This window comes from Zingiber officinale, chromosome 4B (assembly GCF_018446385.1).
Source record: "Zingiber officinale cultivar Zhangliang chromosome 4B, Zo_v1.1, whole genome shotgun sequence".
In the NCBI taxonomy this organism is placed as follows: Eukaryota; Viridiplantae; Streptophyta; class Magnoliopsida; order Zingiberales; family Zingiberaceae; genus Zingiber; species Zingiber officinale.
The window spans coordinates 54,377,773-54,384,812 of record NC_055993.1 but is presented as its reverse complement, the minus strand read 5'-3'; the positions used below and the strand labels follow the sequence as shown (position 1 = coordinate 54,384,812).

General features: G+C 39.4%; 1 pseudogene; it reads left to right on the top strand.

Annotated features, from left to right (window-relative positions):
* The first annotated feature begins 279 nt into the window (after positions 1–279).
* LOC121977548 lies at positions 280–3,579 on the top strand (annotated as a pseudogene).
* Positions 3,580–7,040: the final 3,461 nt, after the last annotated feature.

Genomic DNA, 7,040 nt, shown 5'->3' with positions numbered 1-7,040 from the left:
AGTGATTTTTACGGGTCAAAGACAACGCTTTGTAAAAAGCGTTGTCTATTAGACTGATTTTTAGTGTCTACGACAACATTTTATAAAAAGCGTTGTCTATGTTTAAAATCTCATTTAAATCTTGATTAATATAAACCGTTGGATCTAAATCTTGATTAATACAAACCGTTGGATCTAGATAAGGAGTAGAAAACCCGAACCCTTCTCCCAACTCCTATCTTCCGATCATTTTTATCCCGAACCCTTCTCCCAACTTCTCATCTCAAGCTGCCTTCTCCATCCAACTCCTCCTCTCCTTCCAACTCCTCTCCGGTAAACCCCTCTCCGGCAAACCCCTCTTCGCGAACCACTCCTCCGAACTCCTCTCCGTCAAGACCACGGCAGATCCCGGTGGCTTAGACTCCGTTGCCTCATTCACGCTTCGTCAAGTGGCAGATCCCGGTGCTGAGGCGATCGACCGCGACAGATCGACCCAGCTCTTCACCTCCTTCGCCCCCGACGCTGAGGCAGTTTGACCACGGCAGATCCCGGTGGCTTCTGGTATGCTACTGTCTAACTCCACTCCGTGAACCTCTCGTCGGTGGTGAACCCCTCTTCGGTGAACCCCTCTTCGCCGAACGATGCTCTACCAAAGCCGTGCGACATTTTCTTTCCCTTTTTATGTGGCATTCATCATCCTCAGGTTTGTACAAATCCTTTGCCAAGGTGACATTCATCTTCCTCAGGTATGTGACATGCATCTTCCTTAAGGTTGGAGGGTAAGCGCTTCTCGAAGCATGGAGACTCATCGCTTGATTTCACTGCATCAAGGAATCCCTCTTTCAATCGTAGTTTTTTGGGGAGGAAGTTAGTTGGTTACGATCGTGAGATTCTGAAACCCTCTTCTTTTTGTTTGTTTTCTCTGATGTTTTGCTTTAAGAAGGTTTATGCCCTAGCGATTTCTTTCTTTGAACTTTTCCTCTTGAAGTCGTGGTCCACCATTGCTGCTGCTCTTGCTCTAATTGTACTCGATTTCCAGGATGCCCGTCCTTCCCTTGAGAAGGTAATAACAACATTTCATTTTTCTCTGAAAATTCATATGAAAAGTAAACCTTTTGCTGTTGGATTTTGCTTAACAAGCAACAAAGTTGTGTCTGTCCTCGAACAACTTTGTTTCCGTTTGTCAGAAGTTCATTGCTACTGTTTCTGTTTGATTACTTTTTGGATTGTTGACTTAGATCATAATGCTTGTGAAAGCAGGTTTCCTATTCATTGTTACTGTTCTTTTGTGGGATGTTCATCACTGTTGATGGCTTTAACAAGACTGGCTTACCAAGCGCTTTGTGAGATTATATGGAACCCTATGCGCGCATCGACACTGCTAGTGGATCTTTAGTCCTAACTGTTGTTATTCTTTTTCTCTCAAATGTTGCCTCCAACGTACCAACTGGTATGCTATCTTAGACCTTCTTTCTGTTCATAGATAATGGAAGATTAGAGGTGTAAGAACTGGGTTTTGAGTGCTTATCAGCAATATGAGACTTCCAAATATTGGTGTTGTTGAATTTGTTGGTTGCATCCATGTGATGCTTTGTGTGCTCCTTAGATTATACATTGAGATTTTCATTCAGATGTGTCGAGCAAACAAGAGACATAATAAAAGATGTTGCATTCATTTTTATTTTCATGGCCTCTTTCTTATATGCATACACTGTCCCTGTCTAACAATCATGCTTGATAAAACTTAGAATGTTCTGTACTTAGAATCCTTGTTTCTCAAATTTTGACAGATGAATAATGTTGCTTGGCAAAACTTAATCTTAACTATCCTTCTCTTTGCATGCTTGTTTTCTAACTTGTATATATATGCTTGCTTCAGTCTTGTTACTTGGAGCTCGGGTGGCAGCTTCTGCTGCAGAAATTTCTCCTGGTGAAGAGACCAAGGCATGGCTCATGTTGGCTTGGGTCAGCACAGTTGCAGGAAACTTGTCACTTCTGGGATCTGCTGCCAATTTGATAGTATGCAAACAGGCTCGCCGGTCTTAATCTTTCGGCTACAACCTCTCTTTTCTCACCCATTTGCGATTCGAATTCCCATCGACAATCATTGTTACAGTTGCTGGGTTGCTGTTTATGACATGAGAAATTATAAGCCATCAACCAAGATTGTAGGTAACAATAATGCATTTGTGTTAAGAGTAAGATTGTTCCCCTTTTGGTGTTCATGTATTATTCTTTTCTGATTGTAGAGCATTGTTGAGCAAGAATAATGCTTCTTGTAGAGAGGAGCCTGAATTAGTTTATTGGTTTCACAATTTACATCTCTTTTAATAATTGTTGTCATTCATAGTCAAGGATAGCCTCATCTGTAACCTTGTTAGAATAATGATAGTCCCTACAACATGTCAATGTGGCTTATATTCTTTCTAAAATCTACAGAGATTCAAAGAAATGAGAAAAATGCATGGAAGCAACCGTGATGATAGGCAGAAAAGAGAACAATTACGCCAAGAGAAGGAAATGTCCAAGTTTGCACAAATGTATCCTATATACTTTTACTTTCTTACACCTCCCTGCACTTTTATTTAATTTTTTTTTCCTGTGTATATATGTGTGTGAACCATAGAACGTCATATCTTGTCTACATGTTTATTTACTATTTTGCAGGGTAGATGCACATAAACAATGCCAACAATAGCAATAACAACAATAGCAACAACGTGAAGGTTTTGGGACCTCCTGCGATGTTAGTGCACCAAAGGTTTCTTCAACAGTACTATAACAAGATCAGTGATAGGATATGAAATATGGCTTTTCTAAGCAAGGCAATGCCAAGGTTGGTTATTTTGGATCCCATCTTGTTAATTAAGGTTTTGTTTTTGTTACTGTTAAGTTTAGGAAGATGTATAATGTAAGTTGTGTTGTTACAACATAGCTTGCCGATCAAATATCAGAAACAACAATGCTTGATAATAACCCTTATTATCAAATGATTGAGTTGTCCAAATGTATTTTTCTTGTCATAGATCATTACACTTTTTATAAGTTGATATAGAACTTCAATCTTGTTACTTTTCACCTATATTTTTGTATGTTATTTTTGGTGTACATGACAATTTATGGGTGCACTTTTGTGCTTGTGCTTTGCATACCTGTTTATGAGGAATTGGCTTATGAACCACAACAAATTTCTTACTAATTGTTGTCACCATAGGTCCACTAATGACCCTTGTCAAGTTTTGATTTATCTCATCTGTACCTCAATCCAGATTTTCTAATTGTTGTATGGTCTGAACTGTGACCTTTGTTTTCAATTTTTCTTTTGCATAATACTGATGGTATTGTTTTCTGTGACAGATACACAGTGGTAGGTGTTTTGTCCCAGTCTCAAGCCAGCAATCCTTTTTGAGTGTATCTAGTAGAAGTAAGCAAGAAGATCGTTCCCTTCGAGGCCGGCTAACTATGTTGTGCTTTTTTGTTTTAAATTTGAATGTCACGATCTACTTTGAAATAGAATTATTTAGTCTTTGAAACCATTAACTGAATTCTACTTTGTAGCTGAATTCTCCTGTAAATATTAATATCTACTTTGTAGCTAAATTCTATTGTTTTGGTATGAGTTTGAAATCATTATCCAAGCTGATTAACTTCTATTATATGTCAAATTCGAATCTGGATATGGTAAAAGAAAAATAATAGTTTTGTAAATATAAAAACAATGATTTTGGAAATATTTTTTTTTATTTTAAAAAGACAATGCTTTTAAAGCGTTGCAAAAGCATTGTCTTTTCTACCAAAAAAACAACGCTTTAAAAGCGTTGCAAAAACATTGTCTTTGCAAAAATCGACAACGCTTTTAAAGCGTTGTCTTTGCTACAAACGACAATGCTTTAAAAGCGTTGTCGTTGAGCAGACTTTTAACAACAGTGCCTTTAACAACGCTTTTTCAGGTAAAAAGACAACGCTTTAAAAGCGTTGTCTATTAGGTTTTTTCTTGTAGTGATCATTTAGTTAAAGACCTAATTAAATGATTTAAAAAGAATAAGATATTTATTTTCTGCATTTTTCTGTTGTAGAATTGCTATGACGTCAAACACGAACATCTTCTCTATGCGTTCTGTCCTTAAGAAGGACAAGCTCAATGGAGTAAATTTCCTGGACTGGTACAGGAATCTGAGAATAGTTCTCACTCAGGAACGTAAACTGTACGTTCTGGAGCAGCCCATTCCGGAGGCACCTCCAACCACTGCCACGCGAGCTGACAAAGATGCTTATAAGAAACGTCAAGATGACGCATTAGATGTGTCCTATCTTATGCTCGCGACCATGAACTCTGAGCTTCAGAAGCAACATGAGTTAATGAGTGCATATGATATGGTTGAACATCTTTGTCACCTATATCAAGGACAAGCAAGGCATTGGAAGAGGAACTCCAAAGAATACCTGGAAGATCTTAAGAAGAAGAGAAATAAGATTTCTACTTCTGGTATACATGTTATAGAAGTCAACCTCTCTATTTCTTCATCGTGGGTATTAGATACCGGATGTGCTTCGCACATTTGTACTAATGTACAAGCGCTGAGAAATAGCAGGGCATTGACGAAGGGTGAGATAGACCTACGAGTAGGTAATGGAGCATGGGTTGCTGCTTTTGCTGTAGGAACTTATCATCTATCTCTGCCCTCTGGGCTTGTACTAGAATTAGATGATTGTTGTTATGTGCCTGCATTAACTAAGAACATTATATCAGTTTCTTGTTTGGACAAGAAAGGTTTCTCGTTTACAATAAAGAACAAATGTTGTTCCATCTATTTAAACGATATATTCTATTGTAGTGCACCTCTGATAAACGGACTCTATATTCTAGATCTTGAAAGCCCTATCTATAACATAAATACCAAGAGATTCAAGTCAAATGACCTGAACTAAACCTATCTCTGGCACTGTCGCTTAGGTCATATAAATGACAAGCACTTATCCCAGCTCCATAAGGATGGTTTGCTGGACTCATTTGATTTTGAATCTTATGAGACGTGCAAGTCATGCCTACTAGGCAAGATGACCAAGACACCCTTTAGTGGGAACAGCGAAAGAGCGACTGATTTGTTTGGACTTATACATAGTGATGTATGTGGCCCTTTCAATGTCGCGACTAGAGGCGGTTATAGGTACTTCATCACATTTACTGATGACTTCAGTAGATATGGTTATGTGTACTTGATGACACATAAGTCTGAATTCTTTAAAAAGTTCAAAGAATTCAAGAATGAAGTACAGAACCATCTTGGCAAGAGTATTAAGATACTTCGATCAGATCGAGGTGGAGAATACCTTAGCCATGAGTTTCGTGACTATCTAGCTGAGTATGGGATTCTATCCCAACTCACTCCTCCTGGAAGACCACAGTGGAATGGTGTATCCGAAAGGAGGAATCGTACATTATTAGATATGGTATGGTCTATGATGAGTCACACAGATCTTCCGACATTCCTTTGGGGCTATTCTCTATACACGACAACTTTTATACTCAACCGAGTTCCATCCAAGGCCGTGATAAAGACACCGTATAAGATATGGACTGGGAGAGATGCCCAAGTGTCTTTCATGAGGATTTGGGGATGTGAGGCCTACGTTAGACGTCAAGTCTCAGATAAATTAGGACCCAAATCTGACAAGTGCTACTTTATAGGATATCCCAAGAAAACTAAGGGATATTACTTCTACATTCCCAGTCAACACAAGATAGTTGTGGCAAAGACTGGAGTCTTTCTAGAAAGGGACTTTGTTTCTAGAAAGACTAGTGGGAGTACATTCGATCTTGAAGAAGTTCAAGATGCGGATCCTAGCACTGAAGCCTCGATGGAAGTTGAACTGGAACTACAAAGTGTTGTGGATAATGTTGTTCCACAAAGAGTTGAGAAACAACAACCAGTTCAAGTAGACATACCTCTTCGCAGGTCTGATAGGGTACGCCATCAGCCTGAGAGATACTCATTTCTCTTGTCTGACCATGATGACGTTGTGCTCATAGAGGATGAGCCTTCCACCTATCAGGAAGCTGTGATGAGACCAGATTCTGAGAAATGGCTAGAAGTCATGAGATCCGAAATGGAATCCATGTACACCAACCAAGTATGGACTTTGGTTGATCCACCTGAAGGGGTAAAACCTATAGGGTGTAAGTGGGTCTTTAAGAGAAAGACTAACATGGATGGACTTATTTATAAGGGTCGCTTGGTAGCTAAAGGTTTCAAGCAGATTCATAGTATTGACTATGATGAAACCTTTTCACCAGTAGCGATGTTTAAGTCCATTCAGATTATGCTTGCTATTGCAGCTTACCACGATTACAAGATCTGGCAGATGGATGTCAAAACCTCGTTTCTGAATGGAAACCTACTCGAGGATGTGTACATGACACAACCTGAGGGTTTTGTAGATCCAAAGCATACTAGCAGAGTATGCAAGCTGCATAGGTTCATTTATGGACTAAAGCAAGCTTCTCGGAGCTGGAATCTTCGATTCGATGATGCAATCAAACAGTTTGGTTTCATCAAGAATGAAGATGAATCTTGTGTCTACAAGAAGGTTGTATGGGACATAGTTGTCTTCCTCATATTGTATGTGGATGACATACTGCTCATTGGGAAAGACATCCCTTTGCTATAGTCTGTCAAGACTTGGCTAGGGACTTGTTTCTCAATGAAGGACTTAGGTGAAGCATCCCACATTCTAGGGATACAGATCTATAGAGATAGATCTAAGAGATTGCTTGGCCTAAGTCAGAGTACATATATTGACAAGGTACTCCTTCGGTTTGCCATGCAGAACTCCAAGAAGGGATTTCTGCCGATGTCACATGGCGTGAGTCTTTCGAAGACTCAGGGCCCCTCTTCTAGAGAGGAGAGAGATCGCATGGATCAGATCCCTTAAGCTTCAGCCATAGGATCTATCATGTACGCCATGCTATGTACTCGACCTGATGTCTCGTATGCTTTGAGCATGATGAGCAGATACCAGTCAGATCTAGGTGAAAGTCACTGGATAGCGGTCAAAAATAT